The following is a 22,187-nucleotide window of genomic DNA, read 5'->3' on the forward strand; positions in this document are numbered from 1 at the left end:
CTCGCTACAAATAACTCAATTTCATTTCTTTTTATGGCGGAGTAACATTCCATTGCATATATGTGCCATATCTTCTTTATCCACTCATCTGTTGATGGAAACTTAGGTTGTTTCCATGACCTGGCTATTGGGAATAGTACTGCCATGAACATTGTGGTTTTTGAATTACAGTTTTCTCAGGGTGTATGCCCAGTAGTGGGATTGCTGGGTCATATGGTAGTTCTATTTTCAGTTTTTTAAGGAACCTCCATACTGTTCTCCATTGTGGCTGCATCAATTTACATTCCCACCAGCAGTGCAAGAGGGTTCCCTTTTCTCCACACCCTCTCCAGCATTTATTGTTTGTAGATTTTTTGATGATGGCCATTCTGACCAGTGTGAGGTGATACCTCATTGCAGTTGTGATTTGCATTCTCTAATGATTAGTGATGTCGAACATCCTTTCATGTGTTTGTTGGCAATCTGTATATCTTCTTTGGAGAAATGTCTATTTAGGGCTTCTGCCCATTTTTGGATTGGGTTGTATGTTTTTTTGATATTGAGCTGCATGAGCTGCTTGTAGATTTTGGAGATTAATCCTTTGTCAGTTGTTTCTTTTGCAAATATTTTCTCCCATTCTGAGGGTTGTCTTTCCGTCTTCTTTATGGTTTCCTTTGCTGTGCAAAAGCTTTTAAGTTTCATTAGGTCCCATCTGTTTATATTTGTTTTTATTTCCATTTCTCTAGGACCTGGGTCAAAAAGGATCTTGCTGTGATTTATGTCATAGAGTGTTCTGCCTATGTTTTCCTCTAAGAGTTTTATAGTGTCTGGCCTTACACTTAGGTCTTTAATCCATTTTGAGTTCATTTTTGTGTGTAGTGTTAGGGAGTGTTCTAATTTCATTCTTTTCCACGTAGCTGTCCAGTTTTCCCAGCACCACTTATTGAAGAGGCTCTTATCAAAAGATAAGGTGACCATATGTGCATGGGTTTATCTCTGGGCTCTCTATCCTGTTCCATTGATCTATATTTCTGTTTTTGTGCAAGTACCATACTATCTTGATGACTGTAGCTTTTGTAGTATAGTCTGAAGTCAGGGAACCTGATTCCTCCAGCTCTGTTTCTCTTACTCAAGATTGCTTAGGCTATTCGGGGTCTTTGGTGTTTCCTTACAAATTGTGAAATTATTTGTTCTAGTTCTGTTAAAAATGCCATTGGTAGTTTGATAAGGATTGCATTGAAACTGTAGATTGCCTTGGGTAGTATAGTCATTTTCACAATGTTCATTCTTCCAATCCAAGAACATGGTATGCCTCTCCATCTGTTTGTATCGTCTTTGATTTCTTTCATCAGTGTCTTATAGTTTTCTGCATACAGGTCTTTTGTCTCCTTAGGTAGGTTTACTCCTAGGTATTTTATTATTTTTGTTGCAATGGTATATGTGAATGTTTCCTTAATTTCTCTTTCAGATTTTCCATTATTAGTGCACAGGGATTCAAGATATTTCTGTGCATTGATTTTGTATCCTGCTACTAAACCAAATTCATTGATTAGGTCTAGCCCTTTTTGGTAGCATCTTGAGGATTCTCTATGTATAGCATCATGTCATTGGCAAACTGTGATAGTTTTACGTCTTTTCCGATTTGGATTCCTTTTATTTCTTTTTCTTTTCTGATTGCCTTGGCTAAAACTTCCAAAACTATATTGAATAATAGTGGTGAGAGTGGGCAACCTTGTCTTGTTCCTGATCTTAGAGGAAATGGTTTCAGTTTTTCACCATTGAGAATGATGTTGGCTGTGGGTTTGTCATATATGGCATTTATTATGTTGAGGTAGGTTCCCTCTATGCCCACTTTCTGGAGAGTTTTTGTCATAAATGGGTGTTGAATTTTGTTGAAAGCTTTTTCTACATCTATTGAGATTATCATATGGTTTTTATCCTTCAATTTGTTATTATGCTGTATCACATTGATTGACTTGCATATATTGAAGAATCCTTGCATTCCTGGGATAAACCCCACTTGATCATGGTGTATGATCCTTTTAATGTGCTGTTGGATTCTGTTTGCTAGTATTTTGTTGAGGATTTTTGCATCTATGTTCATCAGTGATATTGACCTGTAGTTTTCTTATTTTGTGACATCTTTGTCTGGTTTTGGTATCAGGGTGATGGTGACCTCCTAGAATGAGTTTGGGCGTGTTCCTCCCTCTGCTATATTTTTGAAGAGCTTGAGAAGGATAGCTGTTAGCTCTTCTCTAAATGTTTGATAGAATTCGCCTGTGAAGCCATCTGGTCCTGGGCTTTTGTTTGTTGGAAGATTTTTAATCACAGTCTCAATTTCAGTGTTTGTGATTGGTCTGTGTATATTTTCTATTTCTTCTCAGTTCAGTCTCGGAAGGTTGTGCTTTTCTAAGAATTTGTCCATTTCTTCCAGGTTGTCCTATATTGGCATATAGTTGCTTGTAGTAATCTCTCATGATCCTTTGTATTTCTGCAGTGTCAGTTGTTACTTCTCCTTTTCCATTTCTAATTCTGTTGGTTTGAGTCTTCTCTTTTTTTTTCCTGATGAGTTTGGAAGTGGTTTATCAATTTTATCATCTTAAAGAACCTACTTTTAGTTTTATTGATCTTTGCTATTGATCCCTTCATTTCTTTTTCATTTATTTCTGATCTGATCTTTATGATTTCTTTCCTTCTGCTAACTTCAGGTTTTTTTGTTCTTCTTTCTCTAATTGCTTTAGGTGTAAGTTTAGGTGGTTTATTTGAGATTTTTCTTGTTTCTTGAAGTAGGATTGTACTGTTATAAACTTCTCTCTTAGAACTGCTTTGCTGCATCCCATAGGTTTTGGGTCGTCGTGTTTTCATTGTCATTTGTTTCTAGGTATTTTTTGATTTCCTCTTTGATTTCTTCAGTGATTTCTTGGTTATTTAGTAACATATTATTTAGCCTCCATGTGTTTATAGTTTTTACAGATTTTTTCCTGTAATTGATATCTAGTCTCATAGCATTGTGGTCAGAAAAGATACTTGATAAGATTTCAATTTTCTTAAATCTACTGAGGCTTGATTTGTGACCCAAGATATCATCTATCCTGGAGAATGTTCCATGTGCGCTTGAGAAGAAGGCGTATTCTGCTGTTTTGGGATAGAATGTCCTATAAATATCAATTCAGTTCATCTGGTCTAATATTTCATTTAAAGCTTGTGTTTCCTTATTTATTTTCATTTTGGATGATCTATCCATTGATGCAAGTGGGGTTTAAAGTCTCCTACTTGTATTTTGTTACTGTCAATTTCCCCTTTTATGGCTGTTAGCATTTGCCTTATGTATTGAGGTGCTCCTATGTTGGGTGCATAAATATTTACAATTGTTATATCTTCTTCTTGGATTGATCCCTTGATCATTATGTAGTGTCCTTCTTTGTCTCTTGTAATAGTCTTTATTTTAAATTCTGTTTTGTCTGATATGAGTATTGCTACTCCGGCTTTCTTTTGATTTCCGTTTGCATGGAATATCTTTTTCCATCCCCTCACTTTCAGTCTGTATGTGTCCCTAGGTCTGAAGTGGGTCTCTTGTACACAGCATATGTACAGGTCTTGTTTTTGTATCCAATCAGCCAGTCTGTGTCTTTTGGTTGGAACATTTAATCCATTTATATTTAAGGTAATTATCGATATGTCTGTTCCTATTGCCATTTTCGTAATTGTTTTGGGTTTGTTTTTGTAAGTCTTTTCCTTCTCTGTGTTTCCTGGCTAGAGAAATTCCCTTAGCATTTGTTGTAAAGCTGGTTTGGTGGTGCTGAATTCTCTTAAGTTTTGCTTGTCTGTAAATGTTTTAATTTCTCAGTCAAATCTGAATGAGATCCTTGCTGTGTAGAGTAACCTTGATTGTAGGTTTTTCCCTTTCATCACTTTAAATATGTCCTGCCACTCCCTTCTGGCTTGCAGAGTTTCTGCTGAAAGTTCAGCTTTTAACTTTATGGGGATTCCTTTGTATGTTATTTGTTGCTTTTCCCTTGCTGGTTTTAGTATTTTTTCTTTGTATTTAATTTCTGATAATTTGATTAATATGTGTCTTGGTGTGTTTCTCCTTGGGTTCATCCTGTATGGGACTCTCTGCGTTTCCTGCACTTGACTATTTCCTTTCCCATGTTAGGGAAGTTTTTGACTATAATCTCTTCAAGTATTTTCTCAGACCCTTTCTCTTTCTCTTCTTCTGGGAAACCTATAATTTGAATTTTGGTGCATTTAATATTGTGCCAGAAGTCTCTGAAACTGTCCTCAATTCTTTTCATTCTTTTTTCTTTATTCTGATCTGTGGTAGTTACTTCCACTATTCTATCTTCCAGGTCACTTCTTCATTCTTCTGCCTCAGTTATTCTGCTATGAATTCCTTTTAAAGTATTTTTAATTTCATTTATTGTGTTGTTCATCATTGTTGGTTCACTCTTTAGTTCTTCTAGGTCCTTGTTAAACATTTGTTGTATTTTCTCCATTCTATTTCCGAGATTTTGGATCATCTTTACTATCATTACTCTGAATTCTTTTTCAGGTAGACTGCCTATTTCCTCTTCATTTGTTTGGTCTGGTGGATTTTTACCGTGCTCTTTCATCTGCTGCATATTTCTCTGTCTTCTCATTTTTTTGAACTTATTGTGTTTGGGGTCTCCTTTTCACAGGCTGCAGGTTTGTAGTTCCTCTTATTTCTGGTGTCTGTCCCCAGTGGGTGAGGTTGGTTCAGTGGCTTGTGTAGGCTTCCTGGTGGGGGGGACTGGTGCTTGTGTTTTGGTGGGTGGGGCTAGATCTTGTCCCTCTGGTGGGCAGGGCTGCGTCTGGTGGTGTATTTTGGGCTGTCTGTGAACTTAGTATGACTTTAGGCAGCCTGTCTGCTAATGGGTAGGCTTGAGCTCCTGTCTTGCTAGTTGTTTGGCATGTGGCATACAGCACTAGAGTTTGCTGGCCATTGGGTGGAGCTGGGTCTTAGTGTTGAGATGGAGATGTCTGGGGGAGCTCTTGCTGATTAGTATTACATGAGGCTGGGAGGTTTCCGGTGGTCCAATGTCCTGGACTTGGCTTTCCCACCTCAGAGGCTTAGGCCCAACACCTGGCCTGCACACCAAGACCCTGCCAGCCGCACGGCATGGAAGAAAAGGAGGGAAAAAAAATGAACAGGCAGAACACCAAAACAAATGGTAAAAGCAAAACTAAACAGACAAAATCACACAAAGAAACACACACACACACAGAAAAAGAAAAAAGAAAAAGAACAGACAGAACCCCAAGAAAAATGGTAAAAGCTAAAGTAAAAAGGCAAAATCACACGAAGAAACATACACACACACACTCACAAAAAGAGAAAAAAAAAACGGAGAGAGCAGCCAAACCAATACACAAACCCACAAATGAAAACAAACACTAAAAACTGAAGTAAGATAAACATAAAACCAAAAACAAATCAAATGCAGTAAGCAAACCCCAAGTCCACAGTTGCCCCCAAAGTCCACCGCCTCAGTTTTGAGAACATTCGTTGTCTATTCAGGTATTCCACAAATGCAGGGTTTACCAAGCTGGTTGCGGGGACTTAATCCGCTGCTCCTGAGGCTGCATGGAGAGATTTCCCTTTCTCTTCTCTCTTCGCACAGCTCCTGGGCTTCAGCTGTTGATTTGGCCCCACCTCTGCATGTAGGCCTCCGTCAGGGATCTGTTCCCCACCCAGACAGGAGGGGGTTAAAGCAGCGGCTGATTAGGGCTCTCTTGCTCACTCAGGTCAGGGGGAGGGAGGGGTACTGCAGTCATAATTGGGATGTGGGGAATGCCTGCGGTGGCAGAGGCTGGTGTGTAGTTGCAACAGCCTGAGGTATGCCATGTGTTCTCCTGGGGAAGTTGGCCCTGAATCATGGGACCCCAGCAGTGGTGTGCTGCACTGGCACCCGGGAGGATGTGGGTAGTGACCTGTGTTTGCACGCAGGATCCTTGGTGGCAGCGATGGCAGCAGTAGTGGTCCATGCCTGCTTCTGGGGTCCGAGGTGATAGCTGCGGCTCAGGCCCATCTCTGGAGCTCGCATATGTGGTGCTCTGTCATCTGTGGGCACACAGAGTAGGAAGCCCCTCTCGTTGTGCACCCCGAAACAATGGTCTCTTCCCTCTCTGGCAGGTCCTGACTTTTTCCCAGACTCCCTCCCAGGTAGCTGTGGTGCACTAGCCCCCTTCAGGCTGTCTTCACGCAGCCAACCCCGGTCCTCTCCCTAGAGTCAGAACTCTGAAGCCCGAGCCTCAGCCCCCAGCCCCTACTCACCCCAGTGGGTGAGCAGACAAGCGTCTCAGGCTGGTGAGTGCTGGTCAGCACCAATCCTCTGTGCAGGAATCTCTTCACTTTGCCCTCTGCATCCCTGTTGCTGTGCTCTCCTCCATGGCTCCAAAGCTCCCCACCCCCCATGCATACCAGTGAAGGGGCTTCCTAGTGTGTGGAAAGTTTTCCTCCTTCACAGCTCCTTCCCAGAGGTGCAGGTCCCATCCCTATTCTTTTGTCTTTTTTTTTTTCTTTTTTTTTTTGCCCTACCCAGGTACATGGGGAGTTTCTTGCCTTTTGGGATGTCTGAGGTCTTCTGCCAGTGTTCAGTAGGAGTTGTTCCACATGTAGATGTATTTCTGATGTATTTGTGGGGAGGAAGGTGATCTCCATGTCTTACTCCTCCACCATCTTGAAGGTCTCTCCCATTTGTCGGTAGATATTTAGGTTGTTTCCTTATCTTGGCTATTGTGAATAATGCTGCAATTAATGTGGGAGAGCAGATATCTCTTCAAGATCCTGATTTCAGTTCCTTTAAATACATACCCAAAAGTGGGATTGCTGGATCATATAGTAGTTCTATTTTTAATAGAAATTTCTCCAAAGAAGACATGCAGATTGTCAACAGGTATATGAAAGATGCTTAGCATTACTAATTATCAGGAAAATGCAAATCAAAACCACAATGAGATATCACCTCACACCTGTTAAGATGGCTATGATTTAAAAAAAAAAGATAACAAGTGTTGGAGAGGGTGGGGAGAAAAAGGATCCCTTGTGCCCTGATTGTGGGAATCTAAACTTGTGCAGCCACTATGGAAAACAGTAAGGAGGTTTCTCTAAACTTTAAAATTTTCATCATTAATTTTAATATTGTGTAATGGCACTATTAAATGCAAATATAAAAGCATTTAATATGTATGCCAAATCACCAGAGTCACACAATTTGCATTTTGTGGCTTGCCTCAGAAGGTGCCTTGAGCTGGCTGGAAGGGAGAACACAAGTCAGGAAGGTTAGAAGGAGGACGAGAGGTGTGGGGTGGGGTTGAAGGGTGACCCCTTAGACACAGGGAGACCAGCAGGCAAGTGCAGACTCCCCTGGGCTCCTGCGTGCTGAGGCCCCACTAGTGTTCAGGGCCTGCACTAGGGCCTGATGGTTGCCAGGTGTTCTTCCTGCAAGCAGCCAGACCAGCCTGGGGTGGGGAAGCTGAGCCAGGCATCTCCCCTTCCCACTGCCAGCTGCCTAAACCAAATTTAACAGGTGACTTCCAAGGGCCTGCGTCGTCTCTGCACTGGGAGGGGCTGGGTAATGGGTCAGGGTGGTCGTCTCTGGTGGAATGCATATGTGTCCCACCCTAAGCTGCTGCTGAGTGGGATGCTCCCAACCCTGACCCTCCCTCTATTTGGGGCAGGACAGCAGGGGTCTCTGGGTGGGCTTGGTGAGGGGGAGGCTGTCTAAGAGGCAGAGAGGCAGGTGGCAAAGGATCTGCATCCAAGAGGCAGGGGGAAGTGGGATGTCCTGTGAGCAAGCTGAGGCCCCAAGTCTTTAAGGGCCTTGTGCTCCCTTTTCCCATCAGCCTTCACTTATAAAACACAAATTCAAAGACAAAATTATCAAGCATTTCAAGACAGTGACCACAGAGTATTTAACCCCAAGTGTAGGACCCTTCTCAGTGCAGGGGTCCTGCACAACTGCATTGGTCACTGGCCCATGAAAATGGCCCCTGCCCATCGGGTCTGTGCCAACACTGGTCAAAGCAGGGTCCTGCTGTTCCTGTAAGTATAACACACTGCAGTTCTTTCTATTCTGATTTCCTCCTTGTCCCAGTTTTATTATACGTGTATATATATATACATATATATATACACGTATGTATATATAAGTGTATATATATATGCATCTGTGTATTGGCAACCATGTGGGAAAACATGAAGTATAGTTGATTCTCATTATTCGCCGTATAGTCTATAAAATCTCTTCCAACGGTGAATTGGTGAATACTGAACCATTGCTCCTCAGGGACATACGTACATGTATCTCACATAGATTATCTTCTTAAACCCTAAAAAATAGTCCATCCTAGTGGATTCTATTTTCTTTATTTTACAACAGAGAAAACTGGGTTCAGAAGTGTTAGGTGACTTGCCTGAGGCCAATCCAATAGCAGGTGCCAGAGTTGGCCCCAGAGCCAGAGGTTCTGCTTTCATGGTACTGGCCCCTTCTGTTTCCATCCTCTGGTCATCTCTGTGTGAGAATGAAGACCAGACAGTGTTGTCTCATTCAGCTTCAGCTGGAAACAGGTGCATCTTTGCTGCTCAAGCATGTCTGCAAACGACCACAAAAATGATGCAAACATTGATTTGGGGGTTAAACTTTAGCATGTAGGTGGACTCACAAATATGAAATCTGTAAATAATGAGGATCAACTCTGTTGTAGCAACGAGGTAATTTTTATGTATATTTAATCACCTGATTTCTTAAGAGGGTTAAAGTAGCTCACAGTGTCTAATGCATAGTGTCAAAGAGGATTCAACAAGGATGTAGCAGGCAAAGCCTTCCCAGGAGATTCTGATGCAGGCCACACACATGCCTCTCCAGCATCCCATGTCACATAGCTTCCTGAGGAATAATTCTTATCTTTTAAAGTGCCTGACACTTTATTGACCTCTAATCCATTAAGTATTAGGAGCATATGGCAGAACCCCTGAGATCAGCATGGTTTTCTATTTGTTTTTTGTTTACATAATGGTCTACTCTTTTTTTCATGTTGCCATCGATGCTTCTGAATCACCCCTCCCTGTAGCTTTCTCCCAGGACCTTGGGTCCTTAGGGAAAGGGCGTTCTTTCAAAGTTGGCAGGTCCATCACCTTCACCCCTCATGTGATGCTACACCTAGTACTTTTCAGAACTCTTGCATATGAATTCCTTAATTTGATTTTCACAGAAGTGATGGAAAGAAGGCAGGGTGCAGATTGTTGTAACTTCCCTTTACATGTGTGTTGGCTGGATCTCAGGCAGCCTGGGGCTAGGTTCCCAGAGGAGCCTGTGAAACCCATTGGCTGGGCAGAGGGAAAGAGTCAGGGGCCCCCACCCCACCCCACTCCACCAGAGTGATGACATGGACACCGGCCTTAACTGTTGAAATGCCGGTAGATTTTGTGTGCAGACAGGTTTCTATTGCTAAGGCATTTTCAAGAGCTTTGTAGCCTCAGAAGCTAGGGTGCTGGTGACTTGCCGAGTCTCAGAGCTGGTACAGGGACAGCAGCTCTTCATCTTTTGCTTTATTCATTAGCCCAGCTTAGTGTATTAAGCATCACCACTGATGAATGATTCATACTGAAGCATGATCATTAGCTGTTATTAAAACAAAATGGCATCTCTGAAAAAAAATTAGAAGATTAAAAAAACTATTTCAACTATAGGCCACAGTTTGCTCCCAAAGAGGTAAACTAAATAGATGTGAAACTTGCCAAGCAACAGTACTAATCATGAGGCGGGGGAGGCTGGCAGATCTAGGGACAATAGATTGTTGTTTTAAACATTTATACAAATGATATATTTGTTGATAGTTATATAAAAATGCAAACAATACATGAAAGCAAAGCCCTCTCCTCGATCCCAGGCCCCATCCCAAATGCAGTGTCTGTTATCAATATCCAGAACTTTTCCATGCTTTTATGAGCATGATATGTATGTATACAAGTATATAATGAATGACATTGAAACTCATTAGAGAACCATTCCACACTGTGCAAATGTCCTCCTACCAACTGATAATAGTAACACACTTGATGTGGGTAAATTATTGTGAAACGACTCTCTGTCAATATTCGGTCATATTTACCAAGTAGTTGCTTCCTTCTATAATTTCCTTGTGCAAAGAAACATTCCTTTAAATTACCCATTATGTGAAAGGAGAAAAAAACCCAACAAACAATTTTCATTCTCATCCCTGGATTTATTTTAAATATTTGAAAAAAATAATGAATATTTTAAAAGTAAACTAACGTAAATAATTAAGTCAGTATAAAATCGAATTTCGTTAGTATTATAAATACATCTCTCCCCTCCTCCCTACCAAGACGTGGGCTTTAATTCTCCTGAATGCACTCATCCCTCTGCTCATTGGTAGTTACTCCAGATATAGTTAAGTCCTGTTTGTGTGCACACTAGGATAGGGTGAGATGGGTAGCTATGGTCATCTGGGCTCCTTCATATAAATATATGTTCTCTTTTTTTTGAAGTTCAGTTATATTAAATTGAATTCTTATTTGTAGAACATTTATGGAAAACAACTTTTAAACCAACTTAATTTTTTTAATAAGGAGGAGCTGCTGGCCTGCAAAATCACATTAATCTCTTTTAAAAAGGAATTTTATTTGTAACATGGTTTTAAGGAAGCAAAGGGTATAATTATTACATAATTTAAAAATTGATTACAACATGAATACTTGGATAGTAACAGACCATTTAGGGAGATTGAACTAATGTACTTCAGATATTCAGTTACCACGAATCAGTACTAGAATCAGAGTTTCTTACTTAATTATAGGGTTTAATTCTGAACTCCAGACACCATGACTTTGAAAAGAATCTTACATTTCTATAGCATGTAAGGTTCAAATCTACAGGTTTCCCAGTGATATCTCTTGAGATTTACCCTACTCTTTAGAATCCTTGTGCCTTATTTTAAAGAAAGAAAGAATAGTTACCTGTAGAAAATATAAGGACAATGCAAAATGATAGTCACTAGTCAAGGTGGTTACAGTATGCTTATCACATGCCTTCCTTCACATTTAAACACTGAAAATTGTTTCCTTTTTCCTTATATTATGAACATATGCCAAATTTGCATTTTGAATAAGCCATGTCATATTACTCTGGTAATAAAATAGATTTCCCTTAATAAAAACACCTCTCTTTTTCTCCTTTTACTCAGATCAAATCTAGTTTCATGCACATTAACAAAAAAATTATGTTTGATATATATCATAGAGTAGTAATTCAAAACTGAGACTCCTTTGAGGTCCTAATTTAAAATATTAAAGGATTCATTGTTTCATTCCACTTAGAATGAACTGTGTTCTTTTGCAGGTCTCTATGAGCATCTAAGAAACCCACAGCACAGAGGAAACCTCTCGGGCTTTCCTCTTCCAGGCAGATGGAAGTGTTCCCCTGGGGTCATTTCCTGTGCATTGCAACATTACAGGCATGATAACAAGCATTCACATTCATATCTCTTTTTTATACACAACATCATAATAAACCAGGTGGAAGAGTTACCTATTTGCCCTTTTGTTAAATGTTCATTTTGGTAGTTATGTAATTCTTAAGTAGAAGTGTTACACATTATCTTCAAAACATAGTCCAATGGTAATAATGCAAAATCGAATCATTATTACTCTGCTTATGCTATCTTTGTGGAGCATCTAGTAAAATCCTCTTCTTAATGATCTGAAACAAAAATATTCACTGTATTTCTTGATCAGATCCATAATTATGGAAGTCTTAGAATAATTATATGCTCACCCAAAATAAAACAACAATCCTTTAGTAGGACTGTTTCTGTGTTTTTTGGGTGGTTTGGAACAACAGTTTTCTTCAGCAGTGGCAGTGGTCAGATACCATATAAATATTTAATTTTTCTTTTACTTTGCTAAATCCTGAGGACAAGTTGAGAAGAAAATCTCCCCAGCAGGCATTAGGGTAGTTGGAGTCATCATATCAGCTCTACTTTGGGAACCCAAATAGAAATGCAGTTTCCCCAAGGAAAGAAACTTCCATGGGTAGATTTATGATTGAAGTCTGTGAGTAGCTTAAAAATCATCAGGAAGAGTATTTACTTATAATCCTCTTTTTATGCAATGGACAGTCTGAGCATTTCTGAGGTAGTCATGAGATTTTATCAGAAGTGATCCAGTGAAAGTGACACAGCAAAACCCAAGATCTCAGGGTATTGTCACTGTAAATGGATATTCCTCCCTAGGATTTTGGCAAGCATTTAGTCACTAACACTGAGAAAAACTTTACAGTGTGATGACATAGACTTTCTTTTAGATTGAATATTAGAAAAATGAAGACCGAAACAGTAGGTTTTCTATAGAATCTTTCTATTGAAGAAAATCAAAAATTAGAAAATTGCTTGAAGAGAAAGCAATTTGAGAGTTGCCATATGATACAGCAATCCCACTCCTGGACATATACCCAGACAAAACTATAATTCAAAAAGATATATGCACCCCTATGTTCAGAGTAGCACTATTTACAGTAGCCAAGACATGGAAACAATCTAAATGTCCATTGACAGATGAGTAGATAAAAATGTGGTGTGTATACACACACACAAACACACATACACACAATGGAATATTATTCGGCCATAAAAAAGAACAAAATAATGCCATTTGCAGCAACATGGGTGGACCTAGAGATGATCATACTAAGAGAAGTTAAGTCACAAGGAGAAAGACAAATACTATATGATATCGCTTATATGTGAAATCTAAAATATGACACAAATGAACATATCTGTGAAACAGACTCACAGACATAGAGAACAGACTTGTGGTTGCCAAGGGGGAGAAGAGGTGAGGGAGGGAAGGATTGCAAGTTTGGGATTATCAGATGCAAACTATTATATATAGGATGGATAAACAACAAGGTCCTACTGTATAGCACAGGGAACTATATTCAATATCCTGTGATAAACCATAATGGAAGAGAATACGAAAAAGTATATATATATGTTTGACTGAGTCACTTTGCTATACAGAAGAAATTAATACACATTAAATCAACTATACTTCAATAAAATTAATAAAAAAAGGAAAAGTTATTTGTAGATCTTATGATTCTGGTGCTAATGACAAAACCCCAAGTTACTCACTTTCCACTGTTTTGCGCTTATTACTGTGGTTGAAGACAATGGCCTGTGTGGGAACCATGACCAGTGCTGCCTCTAGCTGAGCCTGTTCCCCTCCAGCATCTGGGATGGGGTGTGGGAGGCAACTAAATGGGGCCTTCATTGCCCCTTCCCCAAACTCAGTAAAACACAAGCACAACCACTACGACATCCTTGACTTTGCCTGGTGTAGAAACACAGGCAGAGCCCATGCCTCTGAGGCCTATGGCAGAGATTGACAAGGCTTTGTTAAGATGCTGAAAATAGTATCTTTTAAAAAAAAGACTTTCCAGGGAAATGTTCAGATGGCACACCGGGCAACACCAGCTCTTGGGTATGTACATTAACTCCCTTAATTTAGCTCTGTTCCCACTGATATTTTTCATGTGAAATATGGGAGAGGAATTGGACATCTTGCCCAACTCAGTTGCTGGCTCTCCAACGATCTTACAGTAAGATTGTTCAAGAATCTTTGGGAATTTCAGCCATTCATGTGACAAAGTTAACTATGTCTGTAAATTTGGGTGAGTTCAGTTTTTTAGGACTCAGTTTACTTATATGTATGCAAGAGGGTTCATCTAGATAAAACATAGAGTCTAATCAATGTGCATGTCTCTTTCAGGATAGTAAATAGTGGAAGACAATCTGATATGGGGCTACAGTTCTCAGAGCCACAGTTTTGTGCTTCCACAAATAGTTGTCTGTGTTTTCATCAGCCCGTCTTTATTCATCATCAGGCATGTATCTCTTTGATACACTAGATATCTAGACGTAAAATGTGACAAGATAAATCATCGATGTGTATTTTCTTCTCCATTTCATCATGACCTGTATTTCCTTTTCCCGTCAGAATCAATTTTCCACGTTTCCTAAAGGAGAGTCGGCACCGATCCTCTGTGCAGGAATCTCTCCGCTTTACCCTCTGCACCCCTGTTGCTGCACTCTCCTCCATGGCTCTGAAGCTTCCCCCTGCCACCCGCAGTCTCCACCCGCGAAGGGGCTTCCTAGTGTGTGGAAACTTTTCCTCCTTCACAGCTCCCTCCCAGAGGTGCAGGTCCCGTCCCTATTCTTTTGTCTCTGTTTTTTTTTTTTCCTTTTGCCCTACCCAGGTACGTGGGGAGTTTCTTGCCTTTTGGGAAGTCTGAGGTCTTCTGCCAGCGTTCAGTAGGTGTTCTGTAGGAGTTGTTCCACATGTAGATGTATTTTTGATCTATTTGTGGGGAGGAAGGTGATCTCCACATCTTACTCCTCCGCCATCTTGAAGGTCCCCTACAATAAAGTTTTAATCCAGATGAATATTTTGATAGTGTTGGTGTTTGCTAAGTCAGTAAGAGCAGATATATATAATGTCTGTGTCACTCACCTTAAATTTATGATCAGAGCAGTGGAAGCTAGTTTTAAAAAAATTTTTTTACATATGTATTTGTTTTACATTCACCCTTTATTAATATGATCTCCTGAATAAATTCTTTTTTGTGGTGTTGCTTGATAGCTCTCAACCTGCTGTACATTGGAATCACCTAATTATATAAAATGTAACTATTAGGGTAAGCTGGGTAAAAGGTACACAGGACTTCTCTGTAGTATCTTTGCAACTTCCTATGCATCTACAATTATATTAAAATAAAAAGTTCAAGAAAATTAGTAATACAAAGAAATAGGAAATAGTTATACAAAATGTTACCATTGGGAAGATCTGGGTGAAGAGCAGATGAGAACTTTGTAATATTTTTCCAACTGTATATAAATCTAAAATTATTTCAAAAGATAATATTTAAATACAAAATTAGGATTCCTTGAAGAGTTTAAAATGCTGATTCCCAGGTCCCCCGCCTATAGATTCTGCTTTACTGGACTCATGTATGGCCATGGTGGAACTATGAGTAGAACTAATGGTATCAATATGTTAGAACATTTACACCTGGAGATTTCAAGTAGCCTACAATATTTTGGTAATAGGTATTGATGCTTTTCATGTCACATAGTTGTATGTTTTCTGTCAGCATAAAAGTTTTTAAAAGGAATGTATTTAAATGTGTACACTTTTAATTTCATTATCAATAGCACATGATCACTCTATGGTGGGGCTTAAACAATGCTTTTAAAATTATTTAAGTCTGCTTTCTTATTAACTTGAAATGTGCACACAGTCTTAGAGACATGTATATGTTGCATTTCATTCTGAAAATATGAGCTGAATTCCAATCATAATACGCTTTTATCACATTAAATTTATTTATTTTCTACTTATTTATTTTTAACATTTTTATTGGAGTAAAATTGCTTTACAATGGTGTGTTAGTTTCTGCTTTACAACAAAGTGAATCAGTTATACATATACATATATCCCCATATCTCTTCCCTCTTGCGTCTCCCTCCCTCCCACCCCCCCATCCCACCCTTCTAGCTGGTCACAAAGCACGGAGCTGATCTCCCTGTGCCATGCGGCTGCTTCCCACTAGCTATCTATTTTACATTTGGTAGTGTATATATGTCCATATATACCACTCTCTCACTTTGTTCCAGCTTACCCATCCCCCTCCCCGTGTCCTCAAGTCCATTCTCTAGGAGGTCTGCGTCTTTATTCCTATCTTGCCCCTAGATTCTTCATGACCTTTTTTTTTTTTTTTTTTAGATTCCATATATATGTGTTAGCATACAGTATTTGTTTTTCTCTTTCTGACTTACTTCACTCTGTATGACAGACTCTAGGTCCATCCACCTCACTACAAATAACTCAATTTCGTTTCTTTTTATGGCTGAGTGATATTCCATTGTATATATCATATTAAATTTATGATTTAAGCAATTAAAATTTGTTTTGCTTCTTTTTGCATATATATTTGTATCAGCATATATTTGACAATCATCTTTTCTTTTACTTTTAATGTAACAATCCTTTAAACAGAAGTATCTTCTTAGGAAAAAATATAGAATAGAAAACTGCTGTAATTTAAGATTAAAGGAATCCAGAGGTAAACTGTTTTATAATACCACTTGCTTTCAGAATTCCTGAAGTTTTGATGTTTCTAATTTATGATATAGTAGATGCTTGATTTATGTAGAAAATAATTTTTACCTGACTTATTAAGTGATGATGTCTGTACAGTTTCTACTTGGGTCAAAATTTATCATTTATATTCTGACTTTGTACTTTTCTTTTCTCCTCATTTACTAGATGTGACAGAAGATGTATACCTGTTCTATATCACTGTCATAGCCATAAGCATCTTTTTGACAATTTATTTATTTACTTATTTATTTAATTTATTTATTTAGTTGTGCCAGGTCTTAGTTGTGGCCAGCGGGCTCCTTAGTTGCGGCATATGTGCTTCTTAGCTGTGGCATGTGAACTCTTAGCTGCAGCATGCACGTGGGATCTAGTTCCCTGACCAGGGATCGAACCCGGGCCCTCTGCATTGGGAGCTCAGAGTCTTAACCACTGCGCCACTAGGGAAGTACCGCTGTAAGCATTTATCAATACATAAATTAGTACCAAAAAAGTGTCAAAAATCTAAAAATAAATGAAGATAGAACCAAGACTGATCTTAAAAGTGAGTTCAGTATTCATAATACAGTGAATAAAACTCAGAAAGAACAGATAGCCAACAGACACATGAAAAAATGCTCAACATTGCTAATTATTAGAGAAATGCAAATCAAAACTACAATGAGGTATTATTACCTCACACCAGTCAGAATGGCCATCATCAAAAAGTCTGCAAATAACAAATACTGGAGAAGGTGTGGAGAAAAGGGAACCCTCCTACACTGTTGGTGGGAATGTAAATTGGTACAGCCACTGTGGAGAACAGTATGGAGGTTCCTTAAAAAACTAAAAATAGGGACTTCCCTGGTGGGATAATGGTTAAGAATCTGCCTGCCAGTTCAGGGGACACAGGTTCAAGCCCTGGTATGGGAAGATCTCACGTGCCACGGAGCAACTAAGCCCGTGCACCACAACTACTGAGCCTGTGCTCTAGAGCCCATGAGCCACAACTACAGAGCCCGCATGCCACAACTACTGAAGCCCATGTGCCTAGAGCCCATGCTCTGCAACAAGAGAAGCCACCGCAATGAGAAGCCTGCACTGCAACGAAGAGTAGCCCCCGCTCACCGCAACTACAGAAAGCGTGCACACAGCAATGAAGACCCAATGCAGCCAAAAATAAAAATAAATCAATAAAATAAATTTATAAAAAGAAAACTAAAAATAGAACTACCATGTGATCCTGCAATCCCACTCCTGGGCATATATCTGGAGGAAACTATAATTTGAAAAGATACATGCACCCCAATGTTCAGTGCAGCACTATTTGCAATAGACAAGACATGGAAGCAATGTAATGTCCATCGACAGAGGAATGGAGAAAGAAGACGTGGTACATATATACAATGGAATATTACTCAGTCATAAAAAGAATGGAATAATGCCATTTGTAGCAACATGGATGCGCCTAGAAATTATCATGCTAAATGAAGTAAGTCAGACAAAGACAAATACCATATGATATCGCTTATATGTGTAATCTAAAAAAAATTATACAAATGAACTTATTTACAAAACAGAAACAGACCCACAGATATAGAAAACAAATTTATGGTTACCAAAGGGGAAAGGGAGGGGGAAGGATAAATTAGGAGTTTGGGATTAGCAGATGCAAACTATTATATATAGAATGGATAAAAAACAAGGTCCTACTGTATAGCACAGGGAACTATACTCAGTATTTTGTAATAACCTGTAAGGGAAAAGAACCTGAAAAAGAATATCTATCTATCTATATATCTATCTATCCATCCATCTATCTGAATCATTGTGCTGTACACATAAAACTAACACAACATTGTAAATCAACTATACTGCAATTTAAAAAAATAATGAAAAAGTCAGGAAGAGTATTTCTTCTGATTGGAAGCCATGGTTCACTTATATACTATGACAACATGACTTTCTTGCTATACAAGGGTCTCTAGTGAATGGAAACCCTGCCCTGTTCTCCTGATAAAGGCAGTGGGTCTGCAGCCTCCAGCTTTCTTATGCCCAGCCTCAGAGAGGGTGCTGCTTCAGGCTCTGCTCAGTGCTGTTGCATGATCTATTTGTTTAATGTGATTTAAGTATGGTCATTAATCAGCGTTTGGCAGTTACTGACTGTTCTGAGCTGATCTTCTAAAACTGAAATTTAATTTGCATAAACACTGTGGGTTTTAAATAGAACCAAGGCTTTGAGCTGTGGCCCTACTCTCTTAAAAATGAGACACAAGTTTTGTTTTAGAGGACTCTAGGGCTTTGCTTTATGTGACAACCTCTGTTGTGCTCTCTAAACTGTTGGCATTTGCAAAACGAGACCAGGACATATTTAAATGAGGGGCAGCTATGGAGAAAGGAGAGGTGTGGTAGCAAGAAGAGACAACAGGTGGTAATTTTCATGAGGGAAATAAAGCAAAATTGTTGTTAAAGGATTTTTTTTTCTCTCAAAAAGACAGTAACCACATAAGCTTGTTCTTGAAATAGGTGTGATTTGGTCTTGAATTGATAGGAAAGCAAATGATCTCAATAGTGGTTTAGGACAATGAAATGAACGTGAAATGTGTTTAAAGAATGTAGCACATGCCCAATCCAAGTCACCCACAAGATGAAAAGTTGAAAAATAGATATCTTAATTAACTTACACAATTTGACTGTATTTGGTTTTGGTTTGTGATTTGAACAGATCCTGAACATCCATGATTGAAAGGATATTTATGGGATTTTATCCACCATCAGTCACATTCTTTCCCAATGTTTCTAGTTACCTTTCACTCAAGATAAAATTAAAGATCATACAGCAGTTAGCTTTCACTTCAAATTTAAATAAAATTTATCTGAAATTTGTGCATGTACCTTTAGTTTACTGTGAGAGAAGCACTCAGTACAAGTTGAATACATGATGAGGTGGAATACTTGTTGGGTTGCTCTAATTTTCAAGAAATTAAACTTAGGAAATACTAATACAAATCTAAGAAAATTTCACAACACAAAATATAATATAATTTTACTTTAAATAAAAAGCTAAAGCCCGAGTTCCAAGTATATTTTCCAATTCCCAATATTATGAATTAGAATTGATACTGCTTTTAATTTTTACCCTAGTAGATTATTCAGAGCCAATCTACACTATGATTTTTAAATGGTGGATGTTATGTTTTAGAATTGAAGAGAGGTAAAATATAAAAACACATGCATAGGATTTAAAAAGTAGTTACAAAGATGTAAGATTATAATTATTATAAAAAGAAATGGTTGATTTTTGAAGGAGGTGCCAATATAACTCAATGAGGAAGAGATGTTTTTTTTTCAATAAGTCATCCTGGGAAAATTGTATATCAACATGCAAAAATTAACTTTGACCCTTACCACACAACATACTTAAAAATTAACTCAAAATGGATGATAGACCTAAATGTAAGAACTAAAGCTATACAAGTTCTGTAAGAAAACCTAGGAGAAAACCACCTTGACCTTGGGTTGGGCAAGAAGCAAAGAGATATGTAAGCAAAAGCATAATCCATAAAAGAAAAAATTGACAAATAGGAATTCATCAAATTTAAAATGCTTTTGTTTCACTAAAAGTAGTGTTTCCATATGATCCAGCAATCCCACTCCTGGGCATATATCCAGAGAAAACTATAATTCAAAATGATACATGCACCCCTATGTTCATCCTAGCACTATTCACAATAGCCAAGACATGAAAACAACCTAAATGTCCATTGACAGATGAATGGATAAAGAAGACGTGATATATATATATATATATATATATATATATATATATATATATATATACACAATGGAATATTAGCCATAAAAAAGAGTGAAATAATGCCATTTGCAGCAACATGGATGGCCCTAGAGATTATCATACTAAGTGAAGTAAGTCAGAAGGAGAAAGGCAAATACCATGTGATATCTCTTATATGTGGAATCTAAAATATGACACAAATGAACTTATCTATGAAACAGAAACAGACTCACAGACATGAGAAGAGGCTTGTGGTTGCCATGGGGGAGAGGGGGTGGGGGAGGGATGGATTAGGAGTTTGGGATTAGCAGATGCAAACTATTATATTATAATCTAGATAAACAACAAGGTCCTACTCTATAGCACAGGAAACTATATTCAATATCCTGTGATAAACCATAATGGAAAAGAATATGAAAAAGAATGCACATATATGTATAACTGAATCACTTTGCTGTACAGCAGAAATTATCACATCATAAACCAACTATACTTCAATAAAATTTTTTAAAAATTTGTGTTTCAAAGGCACAATTAGGAAAATTAAGACAAACCACAGAATGGGAGAAAGAATTTGTAAATCACATGTCTGATAAAGGATTTGTATCCAGAATATATTGAAAACTTTTACAATTCAATAATATGAAACTAAATAACCCAACTAAAATATGAATAGAAATTTTATGAAAGAAGATGGCTTATTAGCACATGAAATGATGCTCAATATCCTTAGTCATTAGGAAAATGCATATTGAAATCACAGTGAGATATCATTTCACACTCACTATAGTTGTAAGAAAAGATAGACAGCAACAAATGCTGTTGATGTAGAGAAACTAGAATCTTCATTATTATTCATCTTGAGAATGCAAAATATTTCCACTTTGGAAGACAGTTTGTCTCTTAAAAATTTAAATATAAACATACCATACGACGCAACAAACGTTCAGAGCAACATTATTCATAATAGTTCTAAACTGGAAGTTATCTAAATATCCATCAACTGGTGAATGCGTAAATAAAATGTCATATATAAATGTAATGGGACACTATTTAGCAATAAAAAGAAAAAAAAACTGGTAAGTGCAACATGAATGAACCTCAGAAAACATTACACTTAGTGGAAGAATCCTGACCTAAATTACTACATGTGGTATGATTCCACTTATATGAAATCTCCATTAAATTATAGGGACAGAAACAGATCAGTGGTTGTCTAGATCTGGCTGTGGGAGCAGGGATTAACTCAAACAAGCATGAGGTTTTGGGGTGGAGGTGCTATAAAAATGCTCTAAAATTGGGTTGTGATTCTATAAACTTTCAAAATAATTATTAAATTGTACAGTTTTAATAGGTAAATTTAATGGTTTAAATTCTACCTCAATTAAACAGTTAAATAAATATGAATGAATACACACACAAAAAGCAGGCCAAAGATTTGGACACTTTACCAATAAACATATATAAATAGCAAATAAGAACATGGAAAGTTTCACAACACTTGTATTAGTTTGTATGGTTGGTGTAATAAACTACCACAAATTTAGTGGCCTGAAACAACACAAACATTATATTATAGTTCCATAGATTCTCAGGTCCATTTTCATGGACCTCATTGGGCTAAAATCAAGATGTTAGCAGAGCTGTATTTCTCTCTGGTGGCTTGAGGGAAGAATCTTCTCTCTTGCCTTTTCTAGCTTCTACAGTGTGTCCACATAACTTGATTTCTGGTCCTTTCTGTGGACAAAGCCAGCAACGCCATGATGAGCCCTTCTCACATCAAATTACAGTTGACCCTTGAACAATGAAGGTTTGAAGTTCACAGGTCCATCTACATGTGGATTTTTTTCAATAGTAAATACTACAATACTACACCATCCAGATTTGGTTGAATCCTAGGATGTGGAACCACAGGTACAGAGGAACCTGTCTATCTGGAGGGCCAACTATAAATTATGCATGGATTTTCAATTGCATGGAGGGTCAGTGCCCCAAAGCCCCAAGTTGTTCAAGTGTCAGCTGCACTCTGACCTAGTCTTCTGCCTCCCTCTTCTACCTTTAAGGATACTTTTGATAACATTGGGCCCACCTAGGCAATCCAGGATAATGTTCCTATTTTAAGGTCAGCTAATCTGTAATCTTAATTCCCCTATGCCATGTAAGATAACATATTCACAGGTTCCGAGGATTAGGATGTGAACATCTTTGGGGTGCCTACAGCAACATTAGGTT

The sequence above is a fragment of the Eubalaena glacialis genome, chromosome 9 (assembly GCF_028564815.1).
Source record: "Eubalaena glacialis isolate mEubGla1 chromosome 9, mEubGla1.1.hap2.+ XY, whole genome shotgun sequence".
NCBI classification, from domain to species: Eukaryota; Metazoa; Chordata; class Mammalia; order Artiodactyla; family Balaenidae; genus Eubalaena; species Eubalaena glacialis.